General features: G+C 40.1%; 2 pseudogenes; both read right to left on the bottom strand.

The window, feature by feature from the left end:
- Nucleotides 1–3,096: 3,096 nt before the first annotated feature.
- On the bottom strand, nucleotides 3,097–3,216 carry LOC129890912 (5S ribosomal RNA; annotated as a pseudogene).
- A 13,732-nt stretch (nucleotides 3,217–16,948) lies between these two features.
- On the bottom strand, nucleotides 16,949–17,068 carry LOC129890965 (5S ribosomal RNA; annotated as a pseudogene).
- Between the last annotated feature and the right edge of the window lie 4,146 nt (nucleotides 17,069–21,214).

Raw genomic sequence — 21,214 nt, 5'->3', positions numbered from 1 at the left:
CGAATTATTGAACAATAACTTAGTCCTCTTATAGAGCTGAGTCTCAGATAATGACTTAAATTGTGTTTTTTTCCTCACTACTCTACTCGTGTATACTGTAACACTTCTTCTCCGAGTCCCGGGCCGATTGTCAGATTCGTGCAATTCACTGCATTTTTCACCGAGTCCCTCGCTAGAGGGCCGACATCTGTATGTATATATATAATGGCCTGGGGCCTGATACTGATACTATGATGATGTGTTGTAATACGGTGACAATTGCCTGGGGCCTGATACTGATACTATGATGATGTGTTGTAATAAGGTGACGATGGCACGGGGCCTAATACTGATACTATATATATGATTCACCGGACCCTTGACGGGGCCGGCTATATTGAAAATTTGAGCATACATGTTTTTATGATTCACAGAGTACAGGTACATGTTCATGATTTGATAAATTGTTCTCCTACTTCTTTGTTTCGGATATACCTCCAGTTGTATTATGTTACATTTTACATACTCAGTACATATGTCGTACTGACCCCCTTTCTTCGAGGGACTGCATTTCATGCCTGCAGGTACATGTACAAGTTTTAGGAGTTCGTCAGCTTAGGATTCCGCTCAGTTCAGCTGGAGGAGGCTCTATTGTATCGGAGCCTAGTTTTTGATACTGACCGTTGATGTATAAGAATTATTTTGTCTATTTAGGGGTACGGCGGGGCCCTATCCCACCATGTGTTGTCGTTAATATTTTTAGAGGTGTACAGACATATATATGTGGGTTGTGTATGTCAGTGTGATTCAAGATAGGTCTACATGGTACATGATATATGATATTATGTTATGGCAGCCTTGTTGGCTTGCTTGCCCTATCATGTTGTGATACAAACAAAAAGGGCTATAGGTTTACAAAAATGTTATCGCTTAGTGGGGCTTTGTTACATAATATTGCTTTATTTACAGTTCAATTTTACCACAGTTGATAGCTAGGTATACGGGGGGTCCAGGTTGGACCCCCGTCACGGCCTATGGGGTTGGGTCGTGACAGAAGTGGTATCAGAGATGTTCGTCCTTGGATTGTCTGCAGACCGTATCTAGTAGAGTCTTGATTATCGATGTGTTGCATGCCACATCTATAAACAGGAAGCTACATGACATTTAGGATGTTTCCTTTCCTTCTTATTTGAGATCGTGCTATAGATCCGAGTCATAGGAAAATTCCTTATACTAACCTTGGATCTTAACAAAAGGACGACACCAACAGAAGGAGGTAATTGATGTCATGGGACATTACGAAGCACGCAGGTAAGTAAAGGCACGGAAGATATCCGTTAGGTAAGGTATTGAACTAATATTGAAATGTAAAGTTGAAACCAGAAAGGAAAGCAGACAGGAAGTGCAACAGAGGCAATTTCAAATTAGACATACGAGGTTAGTCTAGTATTTTTATATTATTATTGACATTGAAAGCCCTGTGTGGCTGCGATATGAGATGATATTGAAAACCATGTGCGACTGTGATATGACCTGAATATATATATATGTGTTGGCCCTGTGAGGCGTTGTTGGTATTTTCTACGTGCAGGTTGTGGGATAGTAAGAAGTATAGAGGAAACTCTGCCGAAATTTTCCTAGAACGGGGAAAAAGAAATGAAACATAGATTTTTGAGTTGTTTGAGAAATTGATACCAAGTACCCCTACCGTGTTTAACTAAAGCTGTAATAGGTACCCCTCTGGTCGTCGATAAGGGGAACCTTTTCAGTTGAAGAATTTTATCTCAGAGGAACAAAAGCTGATGTAAGTAGTAAAGTTCAGACTACGGTATCTCCAGCCGTATTTGTACTGTAGGAATATAAACAGTGGGCTTAAGATGAAGGATAAGATGTCCCGCGAATGAGTTTCACTCTTTTTGAAAAACATATGCCAAACCCTCAACTTATATTGTAAATTAGATGACTTGTTCATAACTCGAGATAAACTCAAAAGGGGACCAGGTAGGTCAAGTAATAAAAGGAAAGTACTGCGATGTGTAAGAGGTTCTGGGTTCTCCCCACAGTGGCTGGAAAAAAATGATTTATGATAACAGTTTATAGTTCTCCACCAACTAGTTGGGGAAAGAACCTCTAATAAAGGCACCTCAAAGAGATTTCAGGAACTGAATATGGGTATGAACCGAAATAGGGTGATACTATTATAGGGGGATAAAGTATGACCACTAATAAGGCGCACTTGGTATACGTTGATTAAGTTAAAAGCTTGTGTTGAGCACGCAATAAGAGTATGGAGCTTAAGATATAAAGAAATGACATGTGTACACAACGTCGCCCCAAAAATAGTGGAACCCTTACGGGACGAGGATGATAAACTTAAGGAATAAATGGCACAACTTCCATTCATCCCAAGAAACAGGATATAGGTTGGGACAAAGCCACTACTTCAAGAAAACTTGGAATAGTTATCGTCAGAATACTAGTACTGCTTAATTGAAATTAGAACGACTACAAGTATAAATAGAGGAAAGTACGAGTACCCTCTAAAGGGGGAAAGTTAATGAGAAAATGGCAAAAATAAGGTGAAGGCAATCGATATGGGAATATATTTGAGATGGACGTCTAAACTTCACTAAGATATCTTACCGAACCAAGTTAGAAAGGTTCAGAAGCCGCCAATAATTGAATGGAAGCCAGAATGCTACATAAGGCAGTGCTAAGAAATTTATGACAAGACCCTGAACAACATAACACTAGAAGACGGCTGCATATAAAAGATAAAAGAGTGTAACCATAAAAGGCTATCAACCAACTTAAGAGACATTACGAAGGATAATGACAACATGCTAGACCAAAAGCCAAAATATTGATTATAGCATTAGTCGCAAATGATGTTGCGATAGATTACTAACCACAGAAAAAGGAATAGAAAGGCTCTTGTGATAGAAAATGAGGAGAACACAAAGTGAATAGAGGATAGTGGAGCTAAAGGTCTACGCCAATACTGGATGCAAGATAACAGACGAAAGGACAGGGCAAAACATAAGGACTCGTGAGACAACACTAAGGTAAATCTGGAGCTGAGTTGAGTGCCCCACACATTATGGCAATGATTATAATGAAATGCGACACGAAGACTTCCCAAGGAGGTCATCCATCCCAGTATTACTCTCGCCCCAGCACGCTTAACCTTGAAATTCTGATGGAACTTAATGTGTTAGTGCTGGTATGATCACACGAGATGGAAGAATCAGAACTAGCGGCGGAGGAACGATATGAGATTATGGTCCTGGAATACTATACGTTACGTTAAGGCAATTGTGATAAGGTCTTAAGCAAAATAAGAAGGATTAGCTAATTGCTAACTGACGACACATTCAAATGCCACAGTTCTTCAACATAGTACCTGTTAATAAGAGGAAAACCACCGAAGGGCTATATGGGCCAGTGGGCAAGGGAATTTCGACACCACTGGGCAGCCAACTCTGAGGGCGAGAAAAAGCAAAATCCAAAAGGTAAGGATACCAACTGATGTAACTTACGGATGGCAGGAAGTAATACCCAAAGTCGGAAATTCCATAATATGACCAAGACTACAAAGACTCATTCCACACTCCATCGATAGATGACTCCTGAAGGGAATGTTACTCGTGGATTAATGATATTGGCCCCTTCTCCTTTGAGCAAAGGCTACCTACTCAGCCGAGAAGGTGTAAAATTATAGGGTGAAGAAATGGTAAGACCTTATGGAATCCCTATAGCTATTATTCCAGGAAAACAAGCCCAAGTTACAATTAACTACCGAGAGATGCAAGGATAGATTAAGCCAAACTATCAAGATGGAATTGGTAGTACGGGTTACATAATATATGGCCACGATTGGGCCAAAGATCTCCCCCGACATCGAATGTAGGATAAGGGAGAAAAAGGCAAGGTAAAACATGAGGACTAGCGAGATAGCGCTAGGATACTTCTTGTACCCTCTCATATTCTTGTAAAGGTAAAGAATGACTCAAGATAATGTGTCTAGAAGGTTACAAGTGGGGGTAAGGAAAGTGGTTAAAGAGTTTAAATGAAACTGGCAGAACTAGCTGGTTACTATAGGATGGCGAGTATATATGCCAAAATTCCGTCAGAATTATACCAGATCATGTTAGATAAAGCACAGAACGACTATGAGAGACATTATATGAGGGGACTTCAGCATTATTCAGTAGCCAACCCCTAAGGATTGGGAAAAAAGAGAAGAAGAACCCAACAGATAGGGTTCCAGTAAAAGTTTGGAAGAAAGTCGAGAAGAACTATACGAGGCTAACGATTCCCAAGTTATCAGCGTCATATATGATTGGCTTTAAGAGTAACTGAGATGATTGTCCACCACTTATTAAGGTTACCTACCATAATGGCTACCACTCTGGTATCCTAATGACTCCGTACAAGACTGGTAGAATAAGACGTGCAAGACCCTTATTGGATGGGTAGATGTTAGACCGATTAAGTTAAAAAGGCCCCGACATGATTAAATAAGCTATTGAATAAAAACCCAAAGTCGGCAGGACTGATATACAGATTATTGACATCGATGTTCAGAGTTCAAATTGATGATTGGATATTCATAACGAAGTCACCCAAAAAAGGGAACTAACCCAAAATATATTAGACTGTATCAAGTTAATCATAAGGTGGGCAACACAGCTGTAAGTTGCGCTTACCACCTTATTTGGAAAATGTACGCCCAGTCCATCAGAAATGAAAGCTTCGCAAACATACTAACGAGCCACCCAGGGTATATTCCATAAATAAGGTCCAAGAGATGGAGTCCTGTGAGGGAAAAAAACCTATCGCCATCTTAGATTGGCGAACTAAAAGATTGTAGACTAAAGACGTGCCTTCCATCAAGATACGATAGAAAAACCAAAACCAGAAAGAGGATGATCGAGGAACTGAAGAGAACATAAAATACAAGTATTTGCACCTGTAACTGATATTTACAGGTAACCCCGACTTCTGAAACAAGTATATGAAGTATTGGTATGGAAGTATGTGTTAAGAAAATAGCAAAGAATCTCCCTACGATTTGTATAAGGTGCTAAGAGAAGTTTTGTCTAACATTCTGGGATGAATGTTCTAAAGGGGGAAAGGATGTTACACCCCACCCTTTTTAAACTCGGAATGTCTCATAAGTTCCTTAGACATTATCATGTGAGCCGGATACGCTACGACACTATCAAACGGCTCTAAGGAAGGGAGAATGTGATACCCCATAGTAGAGAAGGTTGGAGATGAAATCATAAGAGTCCGGAAGGAATTGGAGGCCATGTAATGGGTCGTAGGACTCGATTTATCTACGTAAGCTACTAACTTGGAAGTCTTACATACTTAAGCTATTGAAGTACGTACCAAGCTTGGGTAGAATGGGTTACATAGGCTCTTAAAATAAGATGAGATTACGAACCTACAAGATGAAGCAAAAACTAGTTTCTGAACTTACAAAAGTGAAGCAAGCAGATGACAAGCAAGCAGGTGACAAGCATACAGGTTTTGGGAGTCCATCAGCTTAGGATTCCATGCAGCTCAGCTGGAAGAGGCTCCATTGTATCGGGGCCTAGTTTTTGATACTGTCCACAGATGTATAACATTATTTTGTCTATTTGGGGGTACAGCGGGGCCCTATCCCACCATATGTTGTCATTTTTATTTTTAGACGTCTGCAGACATATATATGTGGGTTGTGTATGTCAGTTTAATTCAGCTGGGTCCGCATGACATATGATATATGTTATTATGTTATGACAGCCTTGTCGGCTTGCGTGCCCTGTCATGTTGTGATACAAATGAAAAGGGCTACAAGTTTATGAAAATGTTGTCACCCAATGGGGCTGTGTTATATAATATTGTTGTATTTACAATTCAATTTGACCACAGCTGATACTTGGGTATACGGGGGGGTCCAGGTCGGACTCCAATCGCAGCCTACGGAGTTGGGTCATGACAGAAGTAGTATCAGAGGAGTTCATCCTTGATTGTCTGCAGACCGTGTCTAGTAGAGTCTTGGTTATCGATGTGTTGCATGTCACATCTATAAACAGGAAGCTACAGGGCATTTAAGATGTTACCTTTCTTTGGTATCTAATATCGTGCGATAGAGCTATGTCGTTAGGACAATCCCTCCTTAATAAACTATTATGTGTACGGTAATGTCTCTAAAAAGGAGATTGTTTCTAATGTATTTTCTCATGGATATGTACAGATCGGGGTGAAGGATGGAAAAACCAGCTCCAAACAGTGGAGGGGGTATGGGAAAGGCCCCCAGGGGACCTTTAGGGCTGAGATCTCCGACTCCAAGACCGAGCAGGAAGAGTCTGAGCTATTCTATTAAGACTGACCCCTCAGAGGACCCTAGTTATTCGATCGAGACCGACCCTTCAGAGGACTCCTAGTATACAAGTAAGGCTGATTCCCTGGGAGGCCTAACGACGATAGCCCCAGAGTGTCTAATGATTTGGGAAACTGTTCCGGAAGCCCCGCCAATTGCTGTGATGACGGAGCACTATGTCAAGCCGGCTTCTACGGTAAGTGTTACTGCATAATCAAGCCCCTTATCTTGGACGTCGGTAAACTAGAGGTCGTCGGGTTATTCATGTCTCATGGACTTAAGCGAGGGAGATGATGAAGGACAGATAAGTAGATGGTACATAGATGAGGAGGAAGAGTATACTTCACCTCCTAGGTCACTAGACGAACAAGGGACTAAATGAGCTACAGGCACAGGATAGGTGAAGTTTTGTTAACTATATGGGGTAATTTTGTCAGTGTTGTTTGGAGATAGTGTAGAAGGCCCTGTGTGGCTATAATAGGAAATATGATAAACACATGTATATATTGGCCCTGTGAGGCATTGTGGCGGTAATACGACATGACATGAATATATATATATATATGTTGTCCCTGTGAGGCATTGTTGGTATTTTCTACGTGCAGGTTTTGGGATAGTAAGAAGTTTAGAGGAAACTCTGCCGAAATTTTCCCAGAACGAGGAAAAGGAAATAAAACATAAATTTTTGAGATGTCTGAAAAGTTGATACCAATTACCCCTATTGTGTTCAACTAAAGTTGTAGTAGGTATCCTTTAGGTGGTCGATAAAGGGTACCCTTTTCACTTGAAGAATTTTATTTCGGAGGAACAAAAGCTTATTTAAGTAGAAAGTTCAGACTACGGCATCTCCAACCATAATTGTGTTATAGGCAAGAAAAAAAAGAAAAGAGAAGCTTAGGTTGAAGGGTAAGATGTCCAGTAATTGAGCTTCACTTATTTTTGAAAATACCAAACCCCGATTCCTATTGTAAATTAGATGATTTGTTCATAACTCGAGGATAAACTTAGAAGGAGACCAGCTAGGTCAAGTATTAATAGAAGTACTGTGATGGTTAAGAGATTCTGGTTTCTTCCAATAATGGATGGAAAATGATTTACGATAACAGTTTATAGTTCTCCACCGACTAATTGGGGAAAGAGCTCCGAATAGAAGCACCTTAAAGAGATGTCAGGAACTGAATATGAGTATGAACTACAAGGGGGATATGTAAGTATGAATTGAACAGTGTGATACAATTATAGAGGGATAAAATAGGACCACTAGTAAGGCGCACCTGGTATACGTTGATTAAGTTAAAAGCCTGCGTTGAGAACGCAGTAAAAGTATAGAGCGTAAGATACCAAAAAAAATGCGTGTGCACAACGTCGCCCTGAAAATGGTGGAACCCTTAAGGGACGAGGATGGCAAACTTAAGAAAATAAATGGAGCAACTCCTATTCTCCCCAAGAAGCACAGGATATAGGTTGGGATAAAGCTACTACTCCAAGAAAACCTTATCGTCGGAATTTTAGCACTGCCTAATTGGAATTGGAATGATTACAGGTGCTAAGTAATTCTTGGAAACGGAAAAGTAGAAGGTGGCCTTGGACGAGTTGTCCCCTGGGTCACAGTATTCAAGTATCAATTAGTAGACAAGACATCACATTAGATATGGAAAGGTTCTCATTGCTTCGTAATTTAGTCAAGGCTCCGTATGCGGATAGTCAGGTTATAAAATATGCAGATAGACGGAGACATGATGCAGTATCAAATAGATTGGTGAAAGGAATTGGACAAAAATTGAGATTGGACATAGAGATGTAGAACAAAGTACAGACAAATGAAAGTACGAGTACCCTCTAAAGGTGTTCCACCCCACCCTATTTAAACTCGAAATGTCTCATAAGTTCCTTGGACATTATCATGTGAGACGGATACACTACGACACTATCAAATGGCTCTAAGGAAGGGAGAATGTGATACCCCATAGTAGAGAAGGTTGGAGATGAAATCATAAGAGTCCGGAAGGAATTGGAGGCCAAGTAATGGGTCGTAGGACTCGATTTATCTACATAAGCTACTAACTTGGAAGTCTTACATACTTAAGCTGTCATGACCCAACCCCGTAGGCCGCGACTGGGGTCCGACCTGGACCCTCCCATACACATATCTATTAGCTGAGGTCACATTGAATCGTAAATAAGACAATATCATGTAACAGCGCCCCACTAGGCGATAACATTTTCATAAACTGTAGCCCTTTTTATTTGTACCACAACATGACAGGGCACGCAAACCGACATGGCTGCTATAACATAATAACATATATCATATATCATGTAGACCCAGCTTAATCAAACTGACATACACAACCCACATATACATGTCTGCAGACCTCTAAACATATAAATGACAACATATGGCGGGACAGGGCCCCCGCCGTACCCCTGAATGGATAAAACAATTTCTATACATTCGTGGACAGTATCAAAAACTAGGCTCCGATGCAATGGAGCCTCTTCCAGCTGAGCTGCATAGAATCCTAAGCTGACGGACTCCCAAAATCTGTATCTGTACCTGCGGGCATGAACGCAGCCCCCCGAGAAAGGGGGTCAGTACGATATGTGTACTGAGTATGTAAAACATAATATAATACAACTGGAAACATATCTTAGATAGAGAATCAGGGGATAAGATATCAATTCAGAAACCTGTACCTGTACTTTATGAATTACAAAAACATGCATGTTCGAGTCATATCATATAGCTGGCCCTTTCGGGGGTCCAGTGAATCATCTCTGTAAAGTCATCTCTGTAAAACCATCATGGCCCCAGTGCCATCACCACCTTATTACAACACATCATCATATATTTATACACGTATCTTGGCCCTCTATTGAGGGACTCAGTGAATAATGCAGTGAACTGTGCATGAGAACATATCCTGGCCCGAGACTCAAGAAAAGAAGTGTTATGGTATACACGAGTAGAGTAGTGAGTAACTATATGCAATTTAAATCGTTATCAGAGACTCGACAGAATAAGAAAGTTAAGCTTTTATTTGAGAACCCGAGTAACGGTGTAGTCATCTCGAGTGTCCTCTAAATGCCATTATGGGCTGTCTCAATTATAAGGGGATCCTAGACATGTACTAAAGTAAAGCCAAATTACTTATGGAACCAGAAACATTTGTTAACATATAGTCTGTAAGACTTGGAGCCTGTACATTTGTTACCTTTTTAACATATAAAAGTTTCTAGGGAAATAGTTCGATTTTTATAAAAGTTCGATATTCAGACGTAAATAAGAGATGCTAAGAATGGAGTTACCCCGGAACTCATATCATGTTTAACCTACAACTAAGACATGCCAGAAGAAGAAAGAGAATAAACTATATATGGTATGTACTTTCCTTTATGGGATCTGCATACACATATTTCATACCCGGCCCATCATGGGGCTCGGTGAATCATTATGGCATCATAATCTCACTTTCGTACCAAATACATATCAAAGAAAATGAGAGATAGCTTTCCACATACTAGTGTTTAATACATAGAAGCCTTACTAGGCAATACTCAATTCTTGCAGAAATTCCAATACTAAGCAGTGGATATGGGTTATGAGGCATACTTGGAGTTTTGGGAATGGAATTATCCCCACATTCCACACACACTTCACTTAAGGCTAAAACTTGTCAAAAGGAAAGAAAGATAGCTGTACGAACCTATACCAAAACATGCCAAGAGAAAGCTTTACATACCTTTTGGGAGTTACCCTTTATCCTGCTCGTCTCGTCGTCTTCCGAACCTATTCAATATGAAAGTAATATGAATATCAACTACTCTTAACTTTCCAGCATCTTGGATTATGCCTTAATGTTAATGGAATCTATTTCCTTAGTCGTTTCCTCGACTAGTCCTTTAGTTTGTTAAGGCGTTAACGAAAATTGGGCAGCACCTCCCCTATAATGTACCCTATACGAATTTCCAATTAGGTCCCTAAGACCTACAGCCAACCAACAACAACAACCTGCAGCAATTCATATCAACAATATACAGCATAAACTCCAAACGACTTATTCGAAAATACGATATCAAAATAGAGCGTCTAGCCTTTATTTTTATGACGCCTTTAATTATACGTAACGAGGGGTCATGGGGTCTCAACCAGCAGAACCCTAACCCAAATTAGGACATATTTAGCCCCTGCAACAACAAGCCACACCCCTGCAGCAGCAACTCACAAGAACGACACTTTATTTCGATGACAAATCACTTCTAGCGACTGCAATTTAGTTTATTTCGAACGTCGAGCATTTCTACGACATTCTTAAACTTCCAGCAGTATACAAGGGGTGTAATACACCATATAACAATACCATAAACTCCAATTTAAAAGGAAAGGCCTTACCTTACGTTACACTTGTCAAACTTGCCAAAACTATCCAAAATGTGAAATCTCGACAGCTTACTGTTTTACCTTGTCGCTTTGTTTCGAAGGGGTAATGGAGGGAAACAGGATTTACGTCCTTCATGAAAGTTATATACATATGTCTTAGGGTCGCAAACAATTTCGAATCATCCCTACATCAATTTTGTACAAAACGATATGACCAAAATACTTACAGCTGTCCGTGTAGAATTTCCAAAACCAAATTTGAGCAGTACCTCCTCTACACTTCATCACCACTTTTCAAGCTGATACAAGTAGAACTGGATTTTGGAGTCTGAATGAAAGTTATATAACCACGAAATACCTTTCCAAAACATATTAAATCACTCGAAACCAATCTGTACACAAGAAGTTATACCAATATTACTAACCACTGTCCCTTCCAAAAACGGGTTTATTAATTAACGTTTTCTCTTATTTTCTCTTCCAAATTCCAATTGCAAAGCTGGAGTTTTACTTCCATGAAGGTCTTAAAATACATATATACATATCCACGTACTTAAGGTACACCGTATATAATTAATTCACGGAAGAAAATTGGAAAACTAACCTTAAATCTTCAACAACGATGGCTGCCTCTCTATTTCCCTCTTTCACGTTTTTTTTTCTCCAAGGCTGCTGCTATTTTTGGATAATGAACAACTAAGGAGTCATATACACATATATATATAAGGTGATACGTGTCATCCCCTAAGGGTGACACGTGTCAAGCCCTTATTGGGCTACCTCAACACACGGCCAATGGGGTGCTGCCACGTGGCAGTGGGGTCCACCTCCCCCAAGCAGGTGGGTCACCTACTTGACCCCAAGCAGGTGGGTCACCTGCCTGCTTGAGGTGCTGCCACGTGTCGCTTTTTCATTGGCTACCACGTGTCGTCTTTTTTTTCTCTTCCTCGCGGGCTCGTAATCTCGTCTTATTTTATGTACCTATGTAATCCGTGCTACGTAAGTTTGATATATGATTAAGTAGCTCAAGTGCATATGACTTTTAACTTAGTAGCTTACATAGGTAAATCGAGTCCTACGACTCATTACTTGGCCTCCAATTCCTTCCGGACTCTTATGATTTCATCTCCAACCTTCTCTAGTATGGGGTATCACATTCTCCCTTCCTTAGAGCCGTTTGATAGTGTCGTAACTTAAGTGGCTCACATGCTAGCTTCTAAGTAACTTAAGGGACATTCCGAGTTCGAAGATGTGGGGTGTAACATAAGCTATTGGAGTACGTACCAAGCTTGGGTAGAATGGGTTACATAGGCTCTGAAAATAAGATGAGATTACGAACCTACCAGAGGGAGCAAAAACTAGTTTCCGAACTTACGAAAGTGAAGCAAGCAGGTGACAAGCAAGCAGGTGACAAGCAAGTAGATGACAAGCAAGCAGGTGACAAGCAGGCAGGTGACAAGCAAGAAGGTGACTCACCTACTTGGGATAGACCCCACGCTGCCATGTGGTAGTTTTGTGTTGGAAGCTTGGACGAGGTGGCACCCTAGGAGGCTGCCACGTGTCACCCTAGGGGGCTACCACATGTCACCTCCTAAGGAGGTGTATATATACATGTTGTCTGACTTTTAACTCATTTTCCATCCAAAAATATCAGCCAAATAAGAGGAAAAACGTGAAGAATCAAAAGGAACAAGGCAGCCACGTTTTTGAAGAAATAACGGGAGTTCTTCAATTTTTCCTCCGTGAATTAATTAGCTATGGTGTTCCTCAAGCATGTGGATATGTATATATGTATATAGATGTATATGATGATGAATAAGGCATCGTTTCTTTAACCTTACGCTTAGAACTTGAAAGAAAGTTGAAGGAAAAACTTGAAGAACAAATAAGGAGGGCTACGGGTTTGGGGGCTGCCAAGGTAAGCCTCTGAGTTTTGTTCCGTGAATTAATTATTTGAGGTATTACAAAGTTATATAATAGTGTTTTATAACCAAAAATTTCAATTTGGGGAAGCGGAGAGGTGGCACAAACAGTCCGCCCCATTTCAGCAAATCAAGGAGTTTCCGAGATGTAGTTTTGGCGAGTTTTGGCCAATTTCGAGTAAGGTAAGGTTTCTTATTTAAATTTGAGATTTATGGTGTTGTTATGGAGCATGTTACATGTCCTATAGGTGGCTGGAAGTGTGTAAATATCATTGGAACACTTGACGTTCGGCATAAACTAAATTGGAGTCGCTAGAAGTGAATTGTTGTCGAAATAAAGTGTCGTTCTTTGGAGTTGTTGCTGCAGGGGTGTAATGTGTTGTTGCAGGGCCTAAATGCGTTATAAAAGGGGTGTGGATGCTTCTGGTTTCAGCCACAAGACCCCTCGTGTCGTATAATGAAAGGTGTTATAGAATAAAGACTAGACACCCTATTTTGATATCGTCTTTTTGAATGAGTCATTTGGAGTTATGTTGTATATTGTTGGTGTGAATTGCTGCAGGTTGTTGTTGTTGGTTGGTTGTAGGTCTTAGGGACATAATTGGAAATTTGGATAGGGCACATTATAAGGGAGGTGCTGTCCAATTTTCATTAATGCCTTAACAAACTAAAGAATTAGTCGAGGAAACGACTACGGAAATAGATTCCATTAATATTAAGGCGTAACCTAAGATGCTGGAAAGTTAAGAGTAATTGATATTCGTATTACTTTCATATTGAATAGGTTCAGAAGACGACGAGACGAGCAGGATAAAGGGTAACTCCCAAGAGGTATGTAAAACTTTTTCTTGACATATATTGGCATAGGTAAGTAAAGCTCATTCTCTTTCTTCTGTTGGCATGTCCTAGTTGTAAGCTGAATGTGATACGAGCTCTGGGGTAATTTTATTCTTAAGTATCTCTTATTTACTACTGGATGTTGAACTCTATGGTAGTTAAACTATTTCCCTGGAAACTCTTATATGTTTAATAGGTATGAATATACAAACTCATAGTCATAAAACTATTCGAAGACAAATACTCTGGAATTCTTAAGTGAATAGTCTTACTTTGGTATATGTCTAGGAACCTCGAAATGTAATCAATGTAGCCCCTAATGGAATTTAGAGGGCAGCCAAAATGACTATACTGTTACTCGAATTATTGAACAATAACTTAGTCCTCTTATAGAGCTGAGTCTCAGATAATGACTTAAATTGTGTTTTTTTCCTCACTACTCTACTTGTGTATACTGTAACACTTCTTCTCCGAGTCCCGGGCCGATTGTCAGATTCGTGCAATTCACTGCATTTTTCACCGAGTCCCTCGCTAAAGGGCCGACATCTGTATGTATATATATAATGGCCTGGGGCCTGATACTGATACTATGATGATGTGTTGTAATACGGTGACGATGGCCTGGGGCCTGATACTGATACTATGATGATGTGTTGTAATAAGGTGACGATGGCACGGGGCCTGATACTGATACTATATATATGATTCACCGGACCCTTGACGGGGCCGGCTATATTGAAAATTTGAGCATACATGTTTTTATGATTCACAGAGTACAGGTACATGTTCATGATTTGATAAATTGTTCTCCTGCTTCTTTGTTTCGGATATACCTCCAGTTGTATTATGTTACATTTTACATACTCAGTACATATGTCGTACTGACCCCCTTTCTTCGAGGGACTGCATTTCATGCCTGCAGGTACATGTACAAGTTTTAGGAGTTTGTCAGCTTAGGATTCCGCTCAGTTCAGCTGGAGGAGGCTCTATTGTATCGGAGCCTAGTTTTTGATACTGACCGTTGATGTATAAGAATTATTTTGTCTATTTAGGGGTACGGCGGGGGCCCTATCCCACCATGTGTTGTCGTTAATATTTTTAGAGGTGTACAGACATATATATGTGGGTTGTGTATGTCAGTGTGATTCAAGATAGGTCTACATGGTACATGATATATGATATTATGTTATGGCAGCCTTGTTGGCTTGCTTGCCCTATCATGTTGTGATACAAACAAAAAGGGCTATAGGTTTACAAAAATGTTATCGCTTAGTGGGGCTTTGTTACATAATATTGCTTTATTTACAGTTCAATTTTACCACAGTTGATAGCTAGGTATACGGGGGGTCCAGGTTGGACCCCCATCACGGCCTATGGGGTTGGGTCGTGACAGAAGTGGTATCAGAGATGTTCGTCCTTGGATTGTCTGCAGACCGTATCTAGTAGAGTCTTGATTATCGATGTGTTGCATGCCACATCTATAAACAGGAAGCTACATGACATTTAGGATGTTTCCTTTCCTTCTTATTTGAGATCGTGCTATAGATCCGAGTCATAGGAAAATTCCTTATACTAACCTTGGATCTTAACAAAAGGACGACACCAACAGAAGGAGGTAATTGATGTCATGGGACATTACGAAGCACGCAGGTAAGTAAAGGCACGGAAGATATCCGTTAGGTAAGGTATTGAACTAATATTGAAATGTAAAGTTGAAACCAGAAAGGAAAGCAGACAGGAAGTGCAACAGAGGCAATTTGAAATTAGACATACGAAGTTAGTCTAGTATTTTTATATTATTATTGACATTGAAAGCCCTGTGTGGCTGCGATATGAGATGATATTGAAAGCCATGTGCGACTGTGATATGACCTGAATATATATATATGTGTTGGCCCTGTGAGGCGTTGTTGGTATTTTCTGCGTGCAGGTTGTGGGATAGTAAGAAGTATAGAGGAAACTCTGCCGAAATTTTCCTAAAACGGGGAAAAAGAAATGAAACATAGATTTTTGAGTTGTCTGAGAAATTGATACCAAGTACCCCTACCGTGTTTAACTAAAGCTGTAATAGGTACCCCTCTGGTCGTCGATAAGGGGAACCTTTTCAGTTGAAGAATTTTATCTCAGAGGAACAAAAGCTAATGTAAGTAGTAAAGTTCAGACTACGGTATCTCCAGCCGTATTTGTACTATAGGAATATAAACAGAGGGCTTAAGATGAAGGATAAGATGTCCCGCGAATGAGTTTCACTCTTTTTGAAAAACATATGCCAAACCCTCAACTTATATTGTAAATTAGACGACTTGTTCATAACTCGAGATAAACTCAAAAGGGGACCAGGTAGGTCAAGTAATAAAAGGAAAGTACTGTGATGTGTAAGAGGTTCTGGGTTCTCCCCACAGTGGCTGGAAAAAAATGATTTATGATAACAGTTTATAGTTCTCCACCAACTAGTTGGGGAAAGAACCTCTAATAAAAGCACCTCAAAGAGATTTCAGGAACTGAATATGGGTATGAACCGAAATAGGGTGATACTATTATAGGGGGATAAAGTATGACCACTAATAAGGCGCACTTGGTATACGTTGATTAAGTTAAAAGCTTGTGTTGAGCACGCAATAAGAGTATGGAGCTTAAGATATAAAGAAATGACATGTGTACACAACGTCGCCCCAAAAATAGTGGAACCCTTACGGGACGAGGATGATAAACTTAAGGAATAAATGGCACAACTTCCATTCATCCCAAGAAACAGGATATAGGTTGGGACAAAGCCACTACTTCAAGAAAACTTGGAATAGTTATCGTCAGAATACTAGTACTGCTTAATTGAAATTAGAACGACTACAAGTATAAATAGAGGAAAGTACGAGTACCCTCTAAAGGGGGAAAGTTAATGAGAAAATGGCAAAAATAAGGTGAAGGCAATCGATATGGGAATATATTTGAGATGGACGTCTAAACTTCACTAAGATATCTTACCGAACCAAGTTAGAAAGGTTCAGAAGCCGCCAATAATTGAATGGAAGCCAGAATGCTACATAAGGCAGTGCTAAGAAATTTATGACAAGACCCTGAACAACATAACACTAGAAGACGGCTGCATATAAAAGATAAAAGAGTGTAACCATAAAAGGATATCAACCAACTTAAGAGACATTACGAAGGATAATGACAACATGCTAGACCAAAAGCCAAAATATTGATTATAGCATTAGTCGCAAATGATGTTGCGATAGATTACTAACCACAGAAAAAGGAATAGAAAGCCTCTTGTGATAGAAAATGTGGAGAACACAAAGTGAATAGAGGATAGTGGAGCTAAAGGTCTACGCCAATACTGGATGCAAGATAACAGACGAAAGGACAGGGCAAAACATAAGGACTCGTGAGACAACACTAAGGTAAATCTGGAGCTGAGTTGAGTGCCCCACACATTATGGCAATGATTATAATGAAATGCGACACGAAGACTTCCCAAGAAGGTCATCCATCCCAGTATTACTCTCGCCCCAGCACGCTTAACCTTGAAATTCTGATGGAACTTAATGTGTTAGTGCTGGTATGATCACGCGAGATGGAAGAATCAGAACTAGCGGCGGAGGAACAATATGAGATTATGGTCCTGGAATACTATACGTTACGTTAAGGCAATTGTGATAAGGTCTTAAGCAAAATAAGAAGGATTAGCTAATTGCTAACTGACGACACATTCAAATGCCACAGTTCTTCAACATAGTACCTGTTAATAAGAGGAAAACCACCGAAGGGCTATATGGGCCAGTGGACAAGGGATTTTCGACACCACTGGGCAGCCAACTCTGAGGGCGAGAAAGAGCAAAATCCAAAAGGTAAGGATACCAACTGATGTAACTTACGGATGGCAGGAAGTAATACCCAAAGTCGGAAATTCCATAATATGACCAAGACTACAAAGACTCATTCCACACTCCATCGATAGATGACTCCTGAAGGGAATGTTACTCGTGGATTAATGATATTGGCCCCTTCTCCTTTGAGCAAAGGCTACCTACTCAGCCGAGAAGGTGTAAAATTATAGGGTGAAGAAATGGTAAGACCTTATGGAATCCCTATAGCTATTATTCCAGGAAAAGAAGCCCAAGTTACAATTAACTACCGAGAGATGCAAGGATAGATTAAGCCAAACTATCAAGATGGAATTGGTAGTACGGGTTACATAATATATGGCCACGATTGGGCCAAAGATCTCCCCCGACATCGAATGTAGGATAAGGGAGAAAAAGGCAAGGTAAAACATGAGGACTAGCGAGATAGCGCTAGGATACTTCTTGTACCCTCTCATATTCTTGTAAAGGTAAAGAACGACTCAAGATAATGTGTCTAGAAGGTTACAAGTGGGGGTAAGGAAAGTGGTTAAAGAGTTTAAATGAAACTGGCAGAACTAGCTGGTTACTATAGGATGGCGAGTATATATGCCAAAATTCCGTCAGAATTATACCAGATGATGTTAGATAAAGCACAGAACGACTATGAGAGACATTATATGAGGGGACTTCAGCATTATTCAGTAGCCAACCCCTAAGGATTGGGAAAAAAGAGAAGAAGAACCCAACAGATAGGGTTCCAGTAAAAGTTTGGAAGAAAGTCGAGAAGAACTATACCAGCCTAACGATTCCCAAGTTATCAGCGTCATATATGATTGGCTTTAAGAGTAACTGAGATGATTGTCCACCACTTATTAAGGTTACCTACCATAATGGCTACCACTCTGGTATCCTAATGACTCCGTACACGACTGGTAGAATAAGACGTGCAAGTCCCCTATTGGATGGGTAGATGTTAGAACGATTAAGTTAAAAAGGCCCCGACATGATTAAATAAGCTATTGAATAAAAACCCAGAGTCGGCAGGACTGATATACAGATTATTGACATCGATGTTCAGAGTTCAAATTGATGATTGGATATTCATAACGAAGTCACCCAGAAAAGGGAACTAACCCAAAATATATTAGACTGTATCAAGTTAATCATAAGGTGGGCAACACAGCTGTAAGTTGCGCTTACCACCTTATTTGGAAAATGTACGCCCAGTCCATCAGATAGGAAAGCTTCGCAAACATACTAACGAGCCACCCAGGGTATATTCCATAAATAAGGTCCAGGAGATGGAGTCCTGTGAGGGAAAAAACCTATCGCCATCTTAGATTGGCGAACTGAAAGATTGTAGACTAAAGACGTTCCTTCCATCAAGATACGATAGAAAAACCAAAACCAGAAAGAGGATGATCGAGGAACTGAAGAGAACATGAAATACAAGTATTTGCACCTGTAACTGATATTTACAGGTAACCCCGACTTCTGAAACAAGAATATGAAGTATTGGTATGGAAGTATGTGTTAAGAAAATAGCAAAGAATCTCCCTACGATTTGTATAAGGTGCTAAGAGAAGTTTTGTCTAACATTCTGGGATGAATGTTCTAAAGGGGGAAAGGATGTTACACCCCACCCTTTTTAAACTCGGAATGTCTCATAAGTTCCTTAGACATTATCATGTGAGCCGGATACGCTACGACACTATCAAACGGCTCTAAGGAAGGGAGAATGTGATACCCCATAGTAGAGAAGGTTGGAGATGAAATCATAAGAGTCCGGAAGGAATTGGAGGCCATGTAATGGGTCGTAGGACTCGATTTATCTACGTAAGCTACTAACTTGGAAGTCTTACATACTTAAGCTATTGAAGTACGTACCAAGCTTGGGTAGAATGGGTTACATAGGCTCTTAAAATAAGATGAGATTACGAACCTACAAGACGAAGCAAAAACTAGTTTTTGAACTTACAAAAGTGAAGCAAGCAGGTGACAAGCAAGCAGGTGACAAGCAAGCAGGTGACAAGCAGGCAGGTGACAAACAAGCAGGTGACTCACCTACTTGGGATGGACTCCATGCTGCCACGTGGCAGTTTTGTGTTTGAAGCTTGGACGAGGTGGCACCCTAGGAGGCTGCCACATGTCACCCTAGGGGGCTTCCACGTGTCACCTCCTAAGGAGGTGTGTATATACATGTTGGCTGACTCCTAACTCATTTTCCATCCAAAAACATCTGCCAAATAAGAGTAAAAACGTGAAGAACCAAAAGGAACAAGGCAGCCACGTTTTTGAAGAATTAAAGGTGAGTTCTTCGATTTTTCCTCCGTGAATTAATTAGCTACGGTGTTACTCAAGCACGTGGAGATGTATATATGTATATATATGTATATGATTATGACTAAGGCGTCGTTTCTTTAACCTTACGCTTAGAAACTTGAAAGAAAGTTGAAGGAAAAACTTGAAGAACAAATAAGGAGGGCTACGGGTTTGGGGCTGCCAAGGTAAGACTCTGAGTTTCGTTCCGTGAATTAATTATTTGAGGTGTTCCACGGTTATATAATATTGTTTTATAACCAAAAATTTCAATTTGGGGCAGCGGAGAGGTGGCACAAACAGTCCGCCCCATTTCAGCACATCAAGGAGTTTCCGAGATGTTTTGGCGAGTTGTGGCCAATTTCGGGTAAGGTAAGGTTTCTTCTTTAAATTTGAGAGTTATGGTTTTGTTATGGAGCATGTTACACGTCCTATAGGTGGCTGTAAGTGTGTAAATATCATTGGAACACTTGACGTTCGGCATAAACTAAATTGGAGTCGCTAGAAGTGAATTGTCGTCGAAATAAAGTGTCGTTCTTTTGAGTTGTTGATGCAGGGGTGTAATGTGTTGTTGCAGGGCATAAATGCGTTATAAAAGGGGTGTGGATGCTTCTGGTTTCAGCCACAAGACCCCTCGTGTCGTATAATGAAAGGCGTTATAGAATAAAGACTAGACACCCTATTTTGATATCGTCATTTTGAATGAGTCATTTGGAGTTATGTTGTATATTGTTGGTGTGAATTGTTGTAGGTTGTTGTTGTTGGTTTGCTTTAGGCCTTAGGGACATAATTGGAAATTTGGATAGGGCACATTATAGGGGAGGTGCTGCCCAATTTTCGTTAACGCCTTAACATACTAAAGAATTAGTCGAGGAAACGACTACGGAAATAGATTCCATTAATATTAAGGCGTAACCTAAGATGCTGGAAAGTTAAGAGTAATTGATATTCGTATTACTTTCATATTGAATAGGTTCAGAAGACGACGAGACGAGCAAAATAAAGAGTAACTCCCAAGAGGTATGTAAAGCTTTCTCTTGACATGTTTTGGCATAGGTAAGTAAAGCTCATTCTCTTTCTTCTGTTGGCATGTCCTAGTTGTAAGCTGAATGTGATACGAGCTCCGGGGTAATTCCATTCTTAAGTATCTCTTATTTACTACTGGATGTTGAACTCTATGGTAGTTAAACTATTTCCCTGGAAACTCTTATATGTTTAAAAGGTATAAATATACAAACTCATAGTCATAAAACTATTCGAAGACAAATACTCTGGAATTCTTAAGTAAATAGTCTTACTTTGGTATATGTCTAGGAACCTCGAAATGTAATCAATGTAGCCCCTAATGGCATTTAGAGGGAAGCCAGAATGACTATACTGTTACTCGAATTATTGAACAATAACTTAGTCCTTTTATAGAGCTGAGTTTCAGATAATGACTTAAACTGTGTTTTGTTTCTCACTACTCTACTCGTGTATACTGTAACACTTCTTCTCCGAGTCCCGAGCAGGTTGTTAGATTCGTACAATTCACTGCATTGTTCACCGAGTCCCT

This window comes from Solanum dulcamara, chromosome 5 (genome assembly GCF_947179165.1).
Source record: "Solanum dulcamara chromosome 5, daSolDulc1.2, whole genome shotgun sequence".
NCBI lineage: Eukaryota > Viridiplantae > Streptophyta > Magnoliopsida > Solanales > Solanaceae > Solanum > Solanum dulcamara.
Note: the sequence above shows the minus strand (reverse complement) of the source record. Positions and strands in the feature narration are given on the sequence as shown.